Source organism: Cajanus cajan, chromosome 6, assembly GCF_000230855.2.
Source record: "Cajanus cajan strain Asha chromosome 6, NIPB_CcT2T_4, whole genome shotgun sequence".
Taxonomy (NCBI): domain Eukaryota; kingdom Viridiplantae; phylum Streptophyta; class Magnoliopsida; order Fabales; family Fabaceae; genus Cajanus; species Cajanus cajan.
In genome coordinates, this window is record NC_138522.1 from 20,328,453 (window position 1) to 20,350,912 (window position 22,460).

At 29.5% G+C, this 22,460-nt stretch overlaps 1 long non-coding RNA gene across 1 annotated transcript; it reads left to right on the forward strand.

The window, feature by feature from the left end:
* The first annotated feature begins 10,799 nt into the window (after positions 1-10,799).
* On the forward strand, positions 10,800-18,603 carry LOC145958997 (uncharacterized). The gene is made up of 3 exons (XR_014434595.1): positions 10,800-11,707; positions 12,593-17,473; positions 18,359-18,603. It is a non-coding gene; the product is annotated as an uncharacterized LOC145958997 (long non-coding RNA).
* Positions 18,604-22,460: the final 3,857 nt, after the last annotated feature.

Below are 22,460 nucleotides of genomic sequence, written 5' to 3' on the forward strand. Positions count from 1 at the left end.
GCCCGTTCTGGGCAACGAATTGGGCCTACGGCCCATTGAAAATTGGGTTGTTACAAGACTTATATTTTTTTCCTATTCTTTTTAATTGTTTTATCTTATTTTCTAAGAGATGTAGAACTTGTAAAGTAAGAGTTGCTCTCTACTTATATACTCTTTAATTATTTTATCTGTAGTTGATATGAGACTTGAATATTTTTCTTAATTTTTTTTAATTGTCTTATCTCTTAAAAGATGTGGAACTTACAAGATTAGAGTTGCTTCCTATGAGAAAAGATTAATTTTTAAATAAAAATAAAATTTAAATTTATGAAAGGAAGGATAAAGACTTGGTCTTCAAATAACGGAGCAGCTACAACTAACAAATAAAACATAAATAAATAAATAAATAAATAAAGATAAGAGGGAAAATGGTTACCAACTGAAAATTAGAGATAATAAATGCTAAAAAATAGGGAGCCTATTAGATAATGAAAAAAAAAAAAAAAGTTACAAGCCACCTTCCTAATAAAAAAAAAAGGGGATTGGAGAGAAAGAGGGGATGGTTCCAATTCTCACCATGTTTTTCTAAAAAAAAAAAAAAAAAAAAAAAAAAGGAAAATTCTTGTATCAAGTTGCACGACACACTCTCATCTAGAATTGACCTTTCAGTTTCAACATCGTACAAGAGTCTTCCATCTCAAATTTATATTCAGGTTTTTTTTTAATAATTCTACTTATCATTACTAAGTTTTGTTTTGTTTTTTTTCCTTTTAAGATGTCAATAAATATATCATTTATCTTCTTTTTTTTTGTTGTTATTTGATTTCGTCTCATATAATCGGAATATAGAAGTTTAAAAAAGTATTAATATGCGTTTTCACAAATATCAAGAATGAGATAGCAGCAACATGACTCGCATAAAGTAATCCTGGAGTAATATTTCGTTTTGTGAATTAATGTGAAACGATATTATGAGAACAATATAAATGGATTAGGTAAACGTTCTTTGTTATTTTAAGCTATAGGATGGTATGTTTTTGTTTCCTTTTATTTCTAGATTTCAGTTATGGAGAATAATTTGATAACGTATGTGGTATCATTTACGTCCATAGTTTCCTTTTCATTTTTCTCATCAAAATATTATAATTTTGAATATGGAATATAAAATCTGATATTTTTAACGAAAAGGTTTCCTTTAATATTTGAGTAATATTGTATTGATGAATAATATTTTAACTTTTATAATAAATTTATTTTTGTGATAATTTTTATCTTTAAATATTATTTAAATCATAAGAGTCCATAGAATAGTAATGAATTTTGCGTATGGGGTAAAATATATATTTTTTTAAAAGAGTTATTCTAATATTAAAACGATTAATAATGTCAATTGAATAATATAAATATTTTTTTTTAAAAGAGTTATTCTAATATTAAAACGATTAATAATGTCAATTGAATAATATTTTTATTGTTGACATTATTTGCTTATGAGAGTTTAATAACTAATCACTTGTTAGCTTAAATTCTTGAGTAAGGATGATTTAAAAAATAGGAAAGTCATCATCTTTTGTTCAAATAATAATTCAAAAAAATATTTTTATTATAATTAATAGTATTATTTGAATAACAATTCTATTTTTAATACTATTTTGAGAGTTTAATGATTAACCATTTGCTAACTTAAATTCTTATCCGAGTTTTCTCTTTTAAAAAAAAATAAAAGAGGTTTATTTCATATATAAATTATGTTCTTGTATGCAATGGTTTGTGATGTTTAATTGAATAGCATTTCTACCTTTAATATCACGTGAATCATAAGAATTTATATAATAATATTTCTCTATCATGAATTTTTATGTTTAGAGTAAATTATTTTCTTGAAAAAAATATTCTTTAAAATTTACTTTAATATCACTACAAGAAAAACGCAAATTTTTATGTCACAAAATATAAATTTTCTGACAGATTTGTCTCCGTCGAAAATTTCTTACGGATTTTTCCGTCGAAAAATTTATGTTTTTTATGAAAAAAAATTTCGTAGGAAAAGTTATATTAATGATGAAATATTTCCGACAAATTTATATTTTTCAAAAATATAAGAATTTATTTACAAAAATTGACAATCATATATTAAAAAAATCAATAAAATTATATATATATATATATATATATATATATATATATATATATATATATATATATATATATATATATATATGAGGAGGGTTATAATAACACCGGTATAATTTTTACTAAGTATTACACCAGTCAATAACTTTATATTAAATGAGAATTTTGTAAATCCAACCGTTAAATTGAAAATTATTTACTCTTAAATCATATATACAAAATTTTATATTAGAAAATAAAATAAGGATAAATATATTTTTTTGAATTTTATATGTTTGATTTAAAATAAAAAAATATATTAAATTACTTAATAATTTATATTTAAAATGTTAAAATTTAATTTATAAGTATGTAATAAATAAATATTTATAATTTTATAAATTATATTATCATTATAAATGATAAAATTAAATAATTTAAATTATAATTTTAAATAAAAATAAGTAGATTGTTAATTATAAAAGTAAGTATATATAAATAAAGATTAATTAAATATATTATTATTATTATTATTCGTAATATAATTACCCCAGTGTTAGTATAACCTCTCTCTCTATATATATATATATATATAGAGAGAGAGATTGAGAGAGAGAGAGAGAGAGACTGAGATAGAGAGAGAGAGAGGAGGAATCAAATAACTTACAAAATAACTTTTAGTAAAGTTATTCCGCTCAATAGCTCATGGTGTTTGTTGAATTTCATCGATCAAATTGTTAAATTAAAAGTTATTAAATTTTACTAATAATTAATATATAAAAAATTAATTAACTTTGGAATAAATTATTTTCTAATTAACAATATAATCGAAAATTTAATTATTTTAAATTATTTAACTAAAATCTTAGTTATTGACAATTTACTATATGATCTTAATATTTTTATATAGCAAATATCTGGTTTTTAATTTGATATGAAAATATTATGATATAATTAGATAAGATTTTAAGTTAGTATTTTATTAATGGTTGATAATTAGAAAATAAAACAAGGATAAATACATTTTTTGAATTTTATATGTTTGATTTAAGATAAATAAATATATTAAATTAATTAATAATTTATTTAAAATGTTAAAATTTAATTTATAATTATGTAATAAATAAATATTTATAATTTTATAAATTATAGTATTATTATAAATTATAAAATAAAATAATTTAAATTATAATTTTAAATAGAAATAAGTAGATTGTTAATTATAAAAGAGTACATATAAATAAAGAATAATTAAATATATTATTATTATTATTCGTAATATAAAATTATTATATATTATTATTATAGTACAAATATGAGATTGTATAGTTGAAGATAACTTAAATGAATTAATTTGTATAAGTTATATTGACAACATGCATATACATTTCGGTAGCTTATTTCATTAGAACTTCACAGTTAAGCATGCTTGACCAGGAGTAATATAGGGATGCGTGAGCTTCTGGGAAGTCTCCTAGAAATTGCGCAAGTAAGGATAAAACACGCTAAAAAATGAAATATCGTGAAATAGAACTCTTGAGAGGCTAAATATGAGACTGTCACATTAATAAATTTATTAAAATTAAATAAAAATTATAATTTTTGACAGAAATTTCTAACGAAATTTTCCAACGAAAATTTCCGTTGGAAATTTCTGACAAAATATTGTATTTCCGACGGATTTTTTTTTTCCGACGCCACTTTTTCCAACGGATTAAAATCCGTCGAAAATCCATCAAAAAAAAAAATCCGTCGGAAATTTACTTGTTTCTGTCAAAAATTTTCGTCAAAAATTAGCATTTTTCTTGTAGTGTATGTAAAGTTAATAACATCAATTGAATAATACTTTTATCTATGATCTTATTTAGTTATAAGAGTAATAACTAATTATTTGCTAATTTGAATCCTTATGCAAGATTTATTTCTTTAAATAAAATATATTTATAAAAAAAAAGTTTCTCTTTCACATGTAAGTTATTTTTAGTGGTTAATGATATTAATTGAGTAGCACTTCTACCTTTAATATCATGTAAACCATAAAAGCTTATAGAATAGTTGTTTGCTATCCTAAGCTTTTATGCATATGATAAAATAAAAATTATCATTTTATCAAAATAAAAAGAAATTATTCATAACATTAATGGAATAACAATTTTATCTTTAATATTATCATAAGGACTTATTGATTAGCCATTTGTTAACTTGAATCATTATGCAAAATCTATTTCTTTAGATAAAAATATAAAAATAATTCTCCTTCACATATAAGTTATTTTTAATGGTTAATGATATTAATTGAGTAGCACTTCTACATTTAATATCATGTAAACCATAAAAGCTTATAGAATAGTTGTTTGCTATCCTAAGCTTTTATGCATATGATAAAATAAAAATTATCATTTTATCAAAATAAAAAGAAACTATTCATAAATTAATGGAATAACAATTTTATCTTTAATATTATCATAAAGACTTATTGATTAGCCATTTGTTAACTTGAATCATTATGCAAAATCTATTTCTTTAGATAAAAATATAAAAATAATTCTCCTTCACATATAAGTTATTTTTAATGGTTAATGATATTAATTGAGTAGCACTTCTACATTTAATATCATGTAAACCATAAAAGTTTATAGAATAGTTATTTGTTATCATAAGCTTTTATGCATAAGGTGAAATAAAAATTATCATTTTGTGAAAATAAAAACATTTATTAATAACATTAATTGAATAACAATTTTATCTTCAATGTTATTTAAATGAGAGGGTTTAATGCTAGTCATTTATTAGCTTAAATTCTTATACTAAAATATTTTTTTTAAAAATAATAAAATAAAATAAAAGTCGTAATCTTTTGATAAAATAAAATATTCAAAAACTAATAATGTTAATTCTATCTTTAGCATTATTATGAGAGTTTAATGACTATTTATTTGTTAGCTTAAATCATTATGTGAGTTTTTTAAATAAAATACAAAAAAGTTTTTTTCATCTATAAAAATTTTAAAAAAATAACAAAATATATTTCTAGGGGTAAATTAAATATTACTAATATTTGGTGACTATGACGAATGTGTCTAGGTTTTTGGTCTCGGAAGGTGCCTTAGAAGATGATCCACTGTGCAGGAGTACCAAAAAGGTAAAGACGAAGGCATCTGACCTTGAGTCTCCTATTGCTACGGATGCGTGTATGAACAATAACTCTAAGTCTTACATGGAGAGCCTGTTTTCATCTGGAGAAGGGAAGGTATTTTCTGACATCAATAGTCTGTTACAAGAGATGGAGTATCCTGAAGAGGAATTCTACAAGGAGCAAGTTTTATTTGATGGTGATAATACGAAACTTGATCCATGTCCCAAGATTCATGTTACTCAAGAAGAGTTTGAAGAATGATGTGTGCCATGGAAGAAATCCTTGATTATTCATGTTTTGGGGAAATGAATGGCCTTTAGAATGCTAGATAATAATTTCAAAGGGAATGGGCCAAGAATGGAGTAGTTAGATTAGTGGATTTATCTCAAGATTATTATCTTGTGTAGTTCGCCTCTGAGGAGGACTATAAGTATGCTTTGTTTGAGGGTCCGGGGCTTATTGTAGATCATTATATTGTGGTCAATGGTGGAGGCCATTTTTTACGGTAACAATGACACAAACTCATAAGATCATTATATTCTAGGTTTACCTATTGAGCTTTTCAATGACCGATTTTGATGGAAGTTCCTAATGGAAGAGGTTGATGTTCTTCAACTAAGTCCATATTCAAGTCTAATCTTCTCTTGAGGTAGAAGTGACTTCACGGAAGCAAGGTTCAAGCTCCAAGAGCTTGAGGAAGCAACTCCAATGGCACGATTTCTTCTTGAAGAAGAAGAAGATTTGATGAACCAAGGCATAAAGGAAGGATTCCTTTGTGAAGGTTTTTAAGGAGAGAAAGTTCTCCATGGTTTGGACTCTTGAGAGAGAGATAGAGAATTTTCTGAATTTTAATCTCACATAATGTCAAAAGTGATTACAAAGGTAAGAAAAAGACTTATATAGAGTAGGGAAACTTGTGGTGCAAGCTAGGCTAACTATGGTTCAAGAGAACCATGGTTAGCTTAACTTGACCGGCCTAGTTGGTTTATGAGGCTTGTGGAGCAAGCTTCTAACTTAGAAGCTTGGGAAGCAAGCTAAGTTAAAAACTTGTAGCACAAGCTTCCCAAGTGTGTAGGAGAAGCTATCCAATTCGGCTAAGAAGAGAAGCTAGGCAGCCTTGGCTTGATTTCCCAAATTTAATCCAATCCAAAAACTTGGAATTGGTTTAGTTAGGTTCACCAAATGGTGGTGAGACCTAGCTAAATCAATTCCTTGGACAATATGGAAGAAAACAAGCCCAATATGTAAAATTTGGCCTAGGCCCACTTTTCGCCCAATTACTAATTGCACCTACACACCTTACTTTTGTTACTCCACTTCTACTACTAAAAATATAAAAATGAATGACCCTTAATACAAGGTCAAATGGAGCAAAAGTCTCCAAGTAACATACCTTAAAATCTAAAAGGAATAACCTATAATGAAAGAAAGAAAGTGCCTCACAAATACAAAAGGTAAAATGAACCTATACAAGTAACTACTATGTACACAATCATATGAAAGGTCTTCAAGATTAACCCATTTCTCTTGGATCCTTCAATGTATCACCTCTTGGTTTTCTTGGCCTTGGCATGATTCCATCACCCCCTCCCTCTTGAAAAGGAATTGTCCTCAAATCTCGAGGATCTTCATGATAGACATCATTACCTACAATTCTAAAATACCAATCATGAGAGGTGACATCTTCAAATAAAAAATGTGAAAGGTATACCCTTAGAGGAATCCTTCCGAGAACCTAACAAAGAAGTTTAAATTAATGACATTAGACCTTCTAAGGTAATGGATATGATCCTCTCCTTAACAAAGTCTAGGTGTGTAACTAAAACCTAAGAATATGTTAAAACTAAGACTATAACATCTTAAAGAATTAGTCCTAGCAACTAAAGCATCTTGCCTAAAGTACCCTATGTAGTAACCTAGGCGTTTCCTACAAAAATAAGGAAAATACTACTAGAAAATTTCCTAAACAATTTTAGAGTATATTATTTGCTAGATAGTTATGAGTAGATAGTGAAAACCCATATAATCTAAGTTTATCTTGTAAGGAAGTAGTCAAATTAAGTTCAAGTGGATGTGAACTTCCCTTAAGATCTAACATAGAATATATGACACTATAAGTTGTATCTATCAAACAATATAATCCAAAGGTTGGGTGCCTTATTAGAACAGATAAGGTAGAAGGGGTCCTAAAGAAAATAGGGCTATCTACCTTGGGCACCACCAAGGTAGTAGCACAAGAAGTGGGACTAAGTGAAGTCCACTTTTTCTTCACTAAATCTTGAAGGTGAGATTCTTTTTCTGTTAAAAGAGCTTGTTTTTGAATCTCCACTTCATGACTAGTGGCAACATAAGGGTAAGAGTTAAGGTCTTTATGAATGAAGAGAATATTTTTCAAAGGTTTTTTAGTGATAAAACAATTCTCTTTATTCACAAGTCCTTTAGAGGATACATCTTCCTCCTTACTCTTCCTTAGGCTAAATAACTTTCTTTTTTCTTTTTCTTCTTTTCTTTTGAGTTTCATTTGTGTTTGATCCCAACCACTTGTTGAGGTGAGAGAGGATGAAGCACAAATTTCTTTTCTTTATGCGAGAAGGTGATTTCATTAGTAAGACCATTGTGCATAGTTTTCTTTTCAAATTGCCAAGGTCTTCCTAACAAAATATGCTTCCATTGGTACTATATCACATAAAACTTGGTCTTCATACTTCCTAATGGAAAACTTGACCTTCACTTTTTGGTCAACTAGTATGTCTCCATCCTTATTGAGCCAATGCAATTAATAAGGTTAAGGATGTGGCATAGTAATTAAACACAATTTTTATCAGCCAACCTAGTGTTACAACTTTTGCACCATGAGCCACTATCTAAAATGAGAGAACATGCTTTGTTTGAAACATTGCATCTATTATGAAAAATGTTCTCTCTTTGTGATAGATTACCACTAGGTTGATTGTTAAGGAGTCTCCTAATCATTAAAAGTTCTCCTTCATAAGGATAAATCAACTCCATATTAGACTCTTGCTTTATTGTTTCATCCTCACTCTCACTTGAAGAGGAGGTAGTAGTCTCTTCTTGACTATTATAAGTGTCCTGCCCCCTTAAGACCTTGACTTTCTTTGTAGGGCCATTGAGAAGCAATGTGGCCTCTCCCTAGACACTTGAAACATTTGATATCACTAGTCTTTGTGCTAGTGTGTGGAGTGATTGTCCCTTTACCCTTATCCTTAGCTAGTTCCTTGGAGGGTTCTAAGGCATTTTTCCTTTTAAAAGGTTTTACCTCCCTCTTGTAGTCTTTCTTATGAGATGTAGAATGGGAGCTTTCTTTTCTAAAAGAAGATTTTCTCAAAAGTTGTTGTTCTACTCTTACACAAAGTTGGACCAAGTCATTTAGGTCCTTGTAGGGTAATAGCTCCACTTGATCTCTAATCTCTAAGTTAAGACCACTTAGGAACCTAACTACTATGGTGGCCTCCTCTTCCCTTATACATGCCCTCATCATGTATAGCTCCATCTATTGCATATATTGTTCAACAGTCATATCTCTTTGTTGGAGCCTTTGGAGCTTATTCATAAGCTCCCTTCCATAGTAAGAGGGAATGTGTCTCCTCCTCAATGCACTCCTTAAGTCATTCCAATATTGGATATGAGGGTCATTGTGGAGGCTCCTCTCTCTTTCCAAAGAGGTCCACCAATACATTGCATGCCCTTAAAAGCTAAGGGTAGCAAGTGGCACCTTCTTCTCTTCACTCACCTTATGGCAAGCAAAGAGTTGTTCTACCTTCATCTCCCAATCAAGGTAGGCTTCCACGTCATCCTTCCTAAAATATTAAGGGAGATCCACCTTGGATTCCCTAGGTCTAATAGTTCTCCTAGGGGTAGGTTGATAATGGTCACCTATGTTTAGGCTTTTATTGAGAGAAGAGTATTGTGAGTGGGTGACTTCTTCCTTTTCTTTTCATTTCATCTTTCAATTTTTCTTCTTCTTGCCTAAGAAGTCTCATTTCCTCTTCTAGGATAGCAAGTTGAGCCTCTCTTTCAATCTTTTTCTTATCTTTTTGAATGACTTCTTGCTTCCTCCATAGTTTAAGTGATTTAAGCTTTTTAACAAGATAAGAAATACTTTTTGGTGAACCATCACTTCCACTATAGTCAAAATGACGAGACATTTTAGACAAAAATACTTTTCACACAAAAATAGTTTTTATGAAAATAAGAATTTTATGTGCTAGACTTAGAACTTGGAGGTCTAAGTACACAAATTGAACTATGGAGGGAGGTGAGCTACAAGGAGCCACTTAATAACCAAGCTTTTTCAAGTAGAAATTATTAAACCCCCTTATACCTTGTCTTGCACAAAACAACTTTCACAATGATTTTTCAAAAGAGAAATTAACAAACAAGTTTCTAAGTGTCACAAATAGCAAAATGCAATCAAAACTTAAATTGCTGAAAACTTAAATGACTGAAAACTTAAATGACTTGAAAACGTAAATGACTGAAAACTTAAATGACTGGAAAACTTAAATGACTGAAAACATAAACTAGACGTGTAAAGCTATAAACCTATGTGGGAGCTTGAAAAGCACTAAGAGCTTTCAAGGACCACTCCCACCAAGTACAAAATGAATTAAACACTAGGGAGAGATGAAGATGTACCAAAGACTCCTCCAAGACACTCCCAAAGACCTTGTACACAAATCAAATGAAAATTACATTGAAATTAAATAAAGTGGCTGCACCAAATTTGAAAAACAAAATCAGCCACTAATTAGAGACAGAATTTAGAGATAGATTTGGTGAGGAAAATTTTGTGACAGCAAAATTTTCGTCTCTAAATTTGGTCTCTAATTCCTTCACAATTTTTTTTTCTTCAAATCTTTTTGGTTCCTTCAATTATAGTTCAGCCACCAAGCTTTACAGCAATTCATCTCAAGTGTTTCACTCTTATTTTGAAGCAATCTTGATGGTGATTACTTCAAGGTGTTTATCTCCAACAAGAGTCTTCCACACAAGGAGAAATCAATCTCCTAGGCCTCCACATACATCCTTAGATGCTACCCTTGTATCTTGGCCTTCCAATCCTTCAAAGAAGCATTCAACACACCAAGTAGTTGCTGGAATATTATGGTAAAAACTGAAATAACACAATTAAAGGAAGCTACACCAAGTGGTGAACAAGATGAGACAAACTAGAAGGATTGCCAACAAAAGACAAACTAAAATTAAGGCACAAAAGAAAGTAAGCACTGAAGTTAGCGGAAGTACACATAGAAGGGGGGGGTTGAATATGTGTGTGCGTGTAAGGAATTTTTAAACCATTTTCGCAAGAATTATATTCTTCATCCAATGCTCTTTTAGATACTGGACGGTTATGCAAAGTTTGCTTGACACGAGGTCATGGCGTCTGAAAGAATTATCGTCTACTGAAGGAAAATGTTTCATATAAAAATAGTGAATAAAGTTCTTGTATTTTCCTTTTTATGATAGTTTCGTTTAAGGATAAGCAGTAGATGAAACTTTCAGTGTAATAAGTTTGTCAAATAAAGTTAGCGTCTTCGTCTAAAAATAGTTTTAATGATATGTAAACTGTAACACCCTAGTTTTCAAAATGGTTATTATTACTATTATTATTATTATTATGTGGTATTTGGTCATAAATTGGTGGTTATATTTTACTTCAATTGTAGATAATTTACACTCCATTTATGCTTAGAAAGATATGTGTGTTGTTGGGCTTAATTAGATAGTTGTAAACTTTCTTTTCAATAAAACCGTTTTTCGCTGGGCTGATTGGCAAGCCTCGGTGTTTAGGGCATAACTTGGGCTGTGATGGTCCAAATGATGCAAAATTGGTGTCAATGGAAATCTAAGAGAAAAACGCACAACCTTTACAGAAATAGCTATTTGCAAAATCGGTCGTTTAGGAGGTCAAAATTGGAATTTGATTGATACAATTGTTTCTCGCTGGACTGATTGGCAAGCCTCGGTTTGTGGGGTATAACTTGGTCGGTGGTTGTTCAAATGATACAAACTTGGTGGCTATGGAAAGATAAGAGAAAATCCTACAACTTTCATGAAGGAAATATTTTCAGATTCGGCTGTCTATAAGGTCCAAATCAGTGGCTAAAGTCGGTGAGGAAAAGAACATGGCACCCTCCATTAATTCACACCAACTCCATTAATTCATCCCACCAACTTCTATAATTCATTCCACTAATTCATTCCACTTAGTTTTGTCTATCTTTTTCTCCATTATTTTACATTTTTTTAATGTGTTTTGGAGGCTATAAATAGGCCTTCACTTCTCCATTGCAAACCATCCCAAGAAACACTTCTCATTCTCATTCTCTCTTCTCTTATACTCTCTTCTTCTCATTCTTCTCTTTGAAGACCTAGAGGAATCCATAGGAGGTGGTTCTACCCTAGTAGAAGGAGCCTAGAGGAGGAAGCTCTTCTTTAGTTTCAGTGCCTGTTATCCAGGTAAGGGGGGGAGTGAGAAATCTCGCTCTGGGTGTGGGATTGTATGCTGGGTAGTGGGATTGGCCCCCAATCCTGTGTTTGTTGTATGTTATATTGTTTGTATGTTCTAATTGCTTGGTTAATATGTGTGTATGAATAGAAATTCTGTTGAGATTATGATTGTGAAAGTTATGAATATGATATGATAATGTGAATGTGATGTTTCTAATGATATGATGTGATGATGAAATATGATGTGAAATGACCATGAGATATGATTGACCATGAGATAGATAATGTGATAATGTGACAATGAGATATGAAATGTGATAAAGAGAAATTACCATGGAAAGTGATAAAGTGATATGAGAATGCATAGAGTCTTGTTTGACATGCATCATTTGCATAAAGTGATAAGGGTACGATATGGAATACGCCACCAGAGAAGGCCCCCTAGTGTAAAAGCTGTGGGGATCAGTCCTTGGGGATGGCTCGGTTTGGAAGTCCCAGTCTCGCCCATTGTGTGCATGGGATGTATCTTGCGCGGCTTAGCTATCCCGACGAGACTCTGGTAGTATGTCCTTCTAGTGAGAGTGCGCAGAGGTTGTGTCCCGGCATGTACTCCTAGACTACTCTTTGTGTATTGCTAGCGGCAATATACTACGTGATAAGTGACTGGCGCCACATGCATGATAAAATGTAGTCCGTGTCCATACATGTGTCTTTTGATGTCATATGACAAATGAATATGCCTTGAATGAGTAAGATGTGATATTGTTATTAATCTATGTTATACATATTTTGTTTGTGTTTGACTATCTGGTATATATTTCTACACTGTGAGCCGAGTGAGATGTTTTCTCACTCCCTTTTTCTTTGTGTTGTTCTTCTCTGACCGTTACACAGGTGATTATCAGCATGAGGCTGAGGATGTTGGTGGTGAAGCTTAGGCTTCTTTATGGGCTATGCTCTGATAGGACTTGTGACATCGGGGCGTAGATAAGATTAGATTAGGGTGTTATTGTTATTTAAAATTACTTTGAAAACTTTGAGATTTATTTCTTTGTAATTCCCGTTGATTATGTTTGTTAAAAAAATGTGATACTCTTTAAACATGTTTGATTTATTAAGTGTTATATTATTTAAATTTATTGAGTTATGATATGCGGGGTAGAGGGTGTTACATTTAGTGGTATCAGAGCAAGTCGATCTAATCGACCGTGAGTTATGAGTCTACTATGCTTGTTTGGTAGATTAATAATGTGATGAGTTGATTGATGTGCTAATATGATGATTGATTATGTTGTGTGCATTGTGTTCTCAGGATTTGTTTGATAGACATGATATAATTTGATGATGCTATTTTTGATTGCTCTAATTGCTTATTTGTTTGATACTTCTTGCTTACGTAAGAAGTAGTGGTTGAGTAGTATCACTCGTATGGTGAGCTTATGTACCAATAGTACGGACAAAGCCTTGATAATCAACTAGAAATTATTGAGACCTTAGATTTGGATGATTTTTCAAGAGTTTACGGTTAATGGAATTTAGGAATCTATAGTAGTAAGCAATTGAATCAAAGGTGGTTGTATCTGAGAATTGGAGTTTTGATATTTTGATGAGAGATTGGAATGTTCCTTGAGTATTGGTGCGTGCATGTTAACTTTTATGGTTTAGGTAATATGTGAATATTATTCTCTAAGTCCTTTGCACTAAATATGTGAGCTGTTTTGGTCTAGGATTGTAATGGAAAGCTTGAATATGAGTTTAAGGTGGAAAGGAGTGAGTTTGGAATGGTTGAGGTATTTTGTGAAATGTTAGTACACTATTGCTGTATAATATGGGGATTATTTTCGTTAAAATTTTGTTGTGCCTGTATGAGTATCATATTGACAGAATCAGATTTTATGGTCTTCACAAAAGTAGTAGCTTTGGACGTTATCTTTCTAATGGAACTGGAATCAGGTAAAACGGAGGTATAGAACTCTAGTTATAGCTACTTTGGTGATCAAAGGTCTAGTTATAAGCGCTGAATATATCTGCTGCGGTTTTTGAAATTTGTAGCTAAGAAGATGATCTTTTTAGAATTCTATGTCTTCGTAGGAGTTGTAGCTTATTCTCTTATCTTTATTTTGAGATAGGTTTGAGATCATTTGAATAAGTATAACTCTCTAGGTATCATTTTCTTTAAACATTGTTGAAGGGATATGTATGGTTTCATGATATTTTTGAATCGTTAGGCAATGCAAGGATAAGAATTGATTTTGTTTTGGGGTGTTTGCATAAGGATTGAGAGGTTGTTTAAAGGTTGTATAATGCTATGTGATAAAGTTTGTTCATGTACATGCTTATCGATGGTATATTTGAAGGTTTAAAGATGGTATTCTAATATGATTTAGTAAGCATGTATGTTGATATGTGGATAGATTACCTTAGGGATCAAATTGGTGAATGTCGTGTGGTTAGTGAGATTGATCTTAGGGTGTGATATGATCATATTGTAGTTGAAGGTGGAGATATATTCAAGACGGTTGTATGTTAAGTATTACTATTTTATTTTATCTTATTTATTGATTGATTGATTTATTTATTTATTATTTTTATTGTATAAGATAAGTTTTCTAGTTCTTGTAAATTCCAGTTAAGGTAAACATGGATATGTCTCAGGTAGAAGTTGTATTTAAGTGGGGAGATATCTAAGCCAATTAGTGAAGATAAGAGTTTTATGATGTTAGCTTATTATTATTGGAGATTTATTGAAGGAATTTCTAAGATAGCTTTGCCCTTAACTACATTCACTAAGAGGAGTATTGTCTTTATGTGGGATAGTAAGTATGAGAGTAGTTCCAACTCTTAAGGCAAGATTGACTAGTGTTAATACTACTAGATTTTAGTAAGTCTTTTGTGGAACATAGTTATGTTTCTAAGATAAGATTGGATAGAGTGTGGATGCAAGAAGGAACAGATAAGTAGCTTATGATTCTAGAAAATTGAGAATTTATGAGAAGGAATTACCTTACCCATGACCTTGATTTGAAGACATTACCTATATGATTCTAAGCTTGAGGTATTTAGCGATCATAAGAGTTTTAAATATCTATTGACCAAAAGAGATAGTTAGAAATTTTTAAGGAATAAGATTTTGATCTTACTGGTTATTTGGCCAAAGCCATTGTGGTAACCAATGTTTTGAGTAGGAAACCTTTATATTTTTCCTTATGATTAGAAAGAAGGATCTTTTTAGGGATTTAAGTCTGACTTGTGAGATTACTCCTAGTGGTGAAAAACTAGGTGTGACTCGAGTAACAAGTGGATCATTGAGATAAATTGGAGAAATACAATTAGTTGATTCATATTGGTAACAAGATATGAGACTATAGAATAAGGTGATGGATAGGGGTTTGAATTGGTTGAAGATGGAGCAGTAAAATTAGTGATTTGATATGTATAACATGCTTAGGTGCTTGATCTTTACAGATGATCATAGAAGTAATATCAATATTATGACAGATGCCTTGATTACGATGATCACTAATATATTTAAGGATTGGATTTGATTGGAGAATTTAGGGACTTATGATTGATGTGTGAAACTACCTTTAGGAACATTGAATTGACTATGGTTGAAAATAACTAGTGAATTAATGGATGAGATTAGAATCTTTTCTAGTGAACCAAGTGGAAAAGATTAGTAGGAATATGATTAAAATTTATAATAAAAAAAAAAATAATAATAATAAATTGGAATTGATGTTGTTTTGAGGTGCAAGAATAAATTTGGGTGCTTAGTAATCTTGAAATTAGAAAGATGATCTTAAAGGGAGGACACAAGAGTACTCTTAGCATCCATTTAAGAGCCACTAAGATGTACCAAGACCTTAGGAAAATATTCCAGTGGCCTAAGATAGAAGAATTTGTGTATGCTTGCTTAGTATGTTAGAAGGCTAAGGGAGAACATCAGAAACCTTCAGGTTTACTGCAACCTTTAGATGTGCCTGTGTGGAAATGAGATAGCATCTCGATGGATTTTGTAGTAGGATTACCTAGGACATGGAAGAACTTGGATGATTATATGGGTCATTGTGGATAGATTAACTAAGTCTGCCCATTTTATTCCCATTAACATTAGATACCCTTTGGAAAGGTTAACCAAGTTGTACATAGGTGAGATTGTAAGGTTGCATGGGGTTCCTACTAGTATAGTTTCGGATAGAGATCCTAGGTTCACCTCTAGATTTTGGGATGGCACCCTATGAGGCTTTGTATGGTAGGAGATGTAGAACACCTTTGTGTTGGGCAGAATCTGGAGAGAGTGCCATATTAGGAATTGAAATAGTTCAACAAACTACTGAAAAGGTTAGGACAATCCAAAAGAAAATGAGAGCATCACAGAGTAGGCAGAAGAGCTACCATGATAAAAGAAGGAAAGACCTTGAGTTTAAAGAAGGAGATCATGTATTCCTTAAAGTAACTCCTTGGACTGGAATTGGTAGAGCACTTAAATCTCGCAAGCTTACTCTACGATTCATTGGTCCCTACCAGATCCTTAAGAGAATTGGTGATGTAGCTTTCCAAATTGCGTTACCTCCATCCCTATCAAATCTTCATGATGTCTTTCATGTTTCTCAACCTAGAAAATACATTCATCTCATATTGTGAAATCCGACAACATTCAGTTAAAGGATAACCTCACCTATGAGACTATACCTTTGAGGATTGAGGATAAGAGGGTAAAGAAACTAAGAGGTAAGGAAATTCTTTTAGTCAAGGTTATTTGGGGAGGAAACTTTGAAGAAGGCGCTATATGGAAACTAGAAAGCAAGGGGAGAGAAGATTATCCATTCCTGTTTTCAGGTAAATTTCGAGGACGAAATTTCTTAAAGGAGGGGAGAATTGTAACACCCTAGTTTTCAAAATGGTTATTATTACTATTATTATTATTATTATGTGGTATTTGGTCATAAATTGGTGGTTATATTTTACTTCAATTGTAGATAATTTACACTCCATTTATGCTTAGAAAGATATGTGTGTTGTTGGGCTTAATTAGATAGTTGTAAACTTTCTTTTCAATAAAACCGTTTTTCGCTGGGCTGATTGGCAAGCCTCGGTGTTTAGGGCATAACTTGGGCTGTGATGGTCCAAATGATGCAAAATTGGTGTCAATGGAAATCTAAGAGAAAAACGCACAACCTTTACAGAAATAGCTATTTGCAAAATCGGTCGTTTAGGAGGTCAAAATTGGAATTTGATTGATACAATTGTTTCTCGCTGGACTGATTGGCAAGCCTCGGTTTGTGGGGTATAACTTGGTCGGTGGTTGTTCAAATGATACAAACTTGGTGGCTATGGAAAGATAAGAGAAAATCCTACAACTTTCATGAAGGAAATATTTTCAGATTCGGCTGTCTATAAGGTCCAAATCAGTGGCTAAAGTCGGTGAGGAAAAGAACATGGCACCCTCCATTAATTCACACCAACTCCATTAATTCATCCCACCAACTTCTATAATTCATTCCACTAATTCATTCCACTTAGTTTTGTCTATCTTTTTCTCCATTATTTTACATTTTTTTAATGTGTTTTGGAGGCTATAAATAGGCCTTCACTTCTCCATTGCAAACCATCCCAAGAAACACTTCTCATTCTCATTCTCTCTTCTCTTATACTCTCTTCTTCTCATTCTTCTCTTTGAAGACCTAGAGGAATCCATAGGAGGTGGTTCTACCCTAGTAGAAGGAGCCTAGAGGAGGAAGCTCTTCTTTAGTTTCAGTGCCTGTTATCCAGGTAAGGGGGGGAGTGAGAAATCTCGCTCTGGGTGTGGGATTGTATGCTGGGTAGTGGGATTGGCCCCCAATCCTGTGTTTGTTGTATGTTATATTGTTTGTATGTTCTAATTGCTTGGTTAATATGTGTGTATGAATAGAAATTCTGTTGAGATTATGATTGTGAAAGTTATGAATATGATATGATAATGTGAATGTGATGTTTCTAATGATATGATGTGATGATGAAATATGATGTGAAATGACCATGAGATATGATTGACCATGAGATAGATAATGTGATAATGTGACAATGAGATATGAAATGTGATAAAGAGAAATTACCATGGAAAGTGATAAAGTGATATGAGAATGCATAGAGTCTTGTTTGACATGCATCATTTGCATAAAGTGATAAGGGTACGATATGGAATACGCCACCAGAGAAGGCCCCCTAGTGTAAAAGCTGTGGGGATCAGTCCTTGGGGATGGCTCGGTTTGGAAGTCCCAGTCTCGCCCATTGTGTGCATGGGATGTATCTTGCGCGGCTTAGCTATCCCGACGAGACTCTGGTAGTATGTCCTTCTAGTGAGAGTGCGCAGAGGTTGTGTCCCGGCATGTACTCCTAGACTACTCTTTGTGTATTGCTAGCGGCAATATACTACGTGATAAGTGACTGGCGCCACATGCATGATAAAATGTAGTCCGTGTCCATACATGTGTCTTTTGATGTCATATGACAAATGAATATGCCTTGAATGAGTAAGATGTGATATTGTTATTAATCTATGTTATACATATTTTGTTTGTGTTTGACTATCTGGTATATATTTCTACACTGTGAGCCGAGTGAGATGTTTTCTCACTCCCTTTTTCTTTGTGTTGTTCTTCTCTGACCGTTACACAGGTGATTATCAGCATGAGGCTGAGGATGTTGGTGGTGAAGCTTAGGCTTCTTTATGGGCTATGCTCTGATAGGACTTGTGACATCGGGGCGTAGATAAGATTAGATTAGGGTGTTATTGTTATTTAAAATTACTTTGAAAACTTTGAGATTTATTTCTTTGTAATTCCCGTTGATTATGTTTGTTAAAAAAATGTGATACTCTTTAAACATGTTTGATTTATTAAGTGTTATATTATTTAAATTTATTGAGTTATGATATGCGGGGTAGAGGGTGTTACATAAACATTGGACGAAGTCTTTCACAAGGATTTAATAAGTAAGGAAGATTTGCGTCTAAGATATAAGAAAAGCAATGCAATCATTTTATACTAGTTCGCTCAATTGAGCTACTTCCAGTGTCGTTCAACTGAAGGGTTCCACTAAGTATGCAATCAAGTACAAAAGTATTGTCGACCACTTCTGACCCGTTGACTTCACTTATCAACGCTAATATCTTCTTTTCAGCCTCTTCAAGCTAGCATTGAGTATTATCGTCCACTCCTGGACTAGAGTATTCTCGACCACTCCTGGCCCGTCGACTTCACTCATCAACACTAGTGACGGAAAAATTCAATCCGTCACAATTAGTGACAGAAATATGTCGTCACTAACTAATAAATTTTTCGTCGCAATTTGTGAGGGAAAGCATTCGTCACAAACTGGATTCAAAATCCGTCACAAATTGTGAGAGATTCAAAATCCGTCACAAAATCCTAATTTTTTATTTTTACGAATTTTTAAATAAAAAACAATTAAATTATTCCAGATTTATTAATTATACAATATATATTATTTTCACTTTTTTTTTCTACTCTACAAGTATTAATTATTAATTTTCAGATAATTGGCAGTGGTAAGATTCGAACCCCTTACCTTCTACTCATTCTAACCTTAACACTCATTCTCCAGCCATCTGAGCTACCTTATCAGTTCAACACTTATTTAACAACATATATATAAATATGAAAGAATATCAATTTTTATCACAATAATATCAAACATCATTAAACATCAAACTAATAAATTTAAAATAGATTCATAATTAAAATCATAATATAATTTATTTTAGAATTTTTATTTTATTAAATTAATTAAAAATTAATTTTATTTTATCACTTTTTAATCAAGTGAATGAATGATAATGAATTAACAAAATTTTTAAAATATATTTTAATTGAAAGTATATTTTTAGTAAATATTTGAATATAAAAGTATTTTTATAAATAATTAAATGAAAATATATTTTAAAATTTATTTCTCTCATAACACTACTTAAGTAAAAATTTTCAGAAAAAACTAAACTTATATTTGTTTGCGTTATTTTCCCAAAAAAAATAAAATAAAAAGAAAAGATCAAACCTTTTGATAATTAAGTCATCCAAAAATTAAGACAAAAAAATAATGTTGATTGGACCAAACTACCCAATACGCACGGACTGGGTTTAGTGTGATATACTCCACCAAAAAGAAAAGGACAATAGACTCTGAATCTGTAATGCATAAATATAATTTGAAAATTAAAACAATTTATTCAACACGGTTACACGAGGAAAAACGAAAAGAATAAATAGTTGTTTAGATTGTGAAACTTGTAATCAATTACTAAAACCTTATATTCGATTACCAGATGATTTTATAAATTTAACTTTAATTCTAATACTTATAATCCTTTAACTAATTTTTTAATTAATAAAAAATATTATAAATAATGATTTTTTTATAATATTTAATAAAATTATAAATTTTACACTTAAACCCAAAATAATAATCAAGCGCCATAAATTCTCCAACATCAACTATATATATATATATATATATATATATATATATATATATATATATTATTTTTACATTACTTGCATTCACAGATATTGATCTGCTATAATAGATTCACATCTTTATTAATTTATTAACGAGTGTTTTTACTTTCATATATTATTAAAAAAATTATATATTATAAATTATCATAAATATTTTTTAAACTAATTATAAAAATTAAAAGAAGTTTAAATAAATGGAAATGACAAAATTCTAATTTTTTATTTTTACGAATTTTTAAATAAAAAATAATTAAATTATTCCATATTTATAATTATAAAATATATATTATTTTCACCTTTTTTTTCTTCTAATATACAAGTATTAATTATAAAGTGTATTATATAATATATAAAATACATTTTATAATTAATTATATATATATTTTCTAATATATATATATTTTCACCTTTTATTAATTATATAATATATATTAAATTATTCCATTTAGGTGTATTATAAAGTATGATGATAATATTTTTATATATTTATTGATAAGCTTAATTGTACTTTTTATTAAATGATCAAACACAATGAATTTTCTAGCGTCAACCATTATATATATATATATATAATTATATATCATTTATAAATATACTTTTATATATTTATTTTTAGTTTTTTAGTTAAAATGGAAATTAATATTGTATTTTTTATAATTTCATAAGTATTTTTAAATTAAAAGTTTTTTCCTAATTCATATTTTAATTTCTTATACTTCAAAATGACAACTTATTATTTAAATTAATTAATTTCTTATGTTTTAATTTTTAACCTTTTGATGAAAAAAATATTTTAGTTTCATAATTTTTTAATTATTTTTTTAGCAAAATATGATTTATTTATACAGAATTCTTAAATATAATCATTGTGCAGTAAAATTTTCTATTTTGAGAGGGATATGTAATCCCTCACAGATTGTGACAAAATTTGTGACGGAATACAATTTTTAAAAATATTCCCACAGAATCCGTCACAAATTGTGAGGGATTCAAAATCCGTCACAAAATCTTAATTTTTTATTTTTATAAATTTTTAAATAAAAAATAATTAACTTATATCAGATTTATTAATTATATAATATATATTATTTTCACTTTTTTTCTAATATACAAGTGTTAATTATAAAATGTATTATATAATATATATAATACACTTTATAATTAATTATATATATATTTTTACCTTTTATTAATTATATAATATATATTAAATTATTCCATTTAAGTGTATTATAAAGTATGATGATAATATTTGTATATATTTATTGATAGACTTAATTGTACTTTTTATTAAATGATCAAGTACAATGAATTTTCTAGCATCAACCATTATATATATATATATATATATATATATATATATATATATATATAGTTATATATAATTATATATAATTTATAAATATACTTTCATATATTTATTTTTAACTTTTTAGTTAAAATGCAAATTAATATTGTCTTTTGATGAAAAAATATTTTAGTTTCATAATTTTTTAATTATTTTTTTAGCAAAATATTTTTTATATATACATAATTCTTAAATATAATAATTATGCAATAAAATTTTATATTTTGAGAGGGATACATAATCCCTCACAAATTGTGACGGAATTTGTGACGGAATACAATTTTTAAAAATTTTCCGTCACAGAATCCGTCACAAATTGTGAGGGATTCAATTCCGTCACAAAATCCTAATTTTTTATTTTTATGAATTTTTAAATAAAAAATAATTAAATTATTCCAGATTTATTAATTATATAATATATATTATTTTCACCTTTTTTTCTAATAAACAAGTATTAATTATAAAGTGTATTATATAATATATATAATACACTTTATAATTAATTATATATATATATATATATATTTTTTTTCACCTTTTATTAATTATATAATATATATTAAATTATTCCATTTAAGTATATTATAAAGTATGATGATAATATTTTTATATATTTATTGATAGACTTAATGTACTTTTATTAAATGATCAAGCACAATGAATTTTCTAGCGTCAACCATTATATATATATATATATATATATATATATACTATATATATATAGTTATATATAATTATATATAATTTATAAATATACTTTAATATATTTATTTTTAGCTTTTTTAGTTAAAATGCAAAATAATATTATCTTTTTATAATTTTATAAGTATTTTTAAATTAAAAGTTTTTTCCTAATTCATATTTTAATTTCTTATACTTCAAAATGACAACTTAT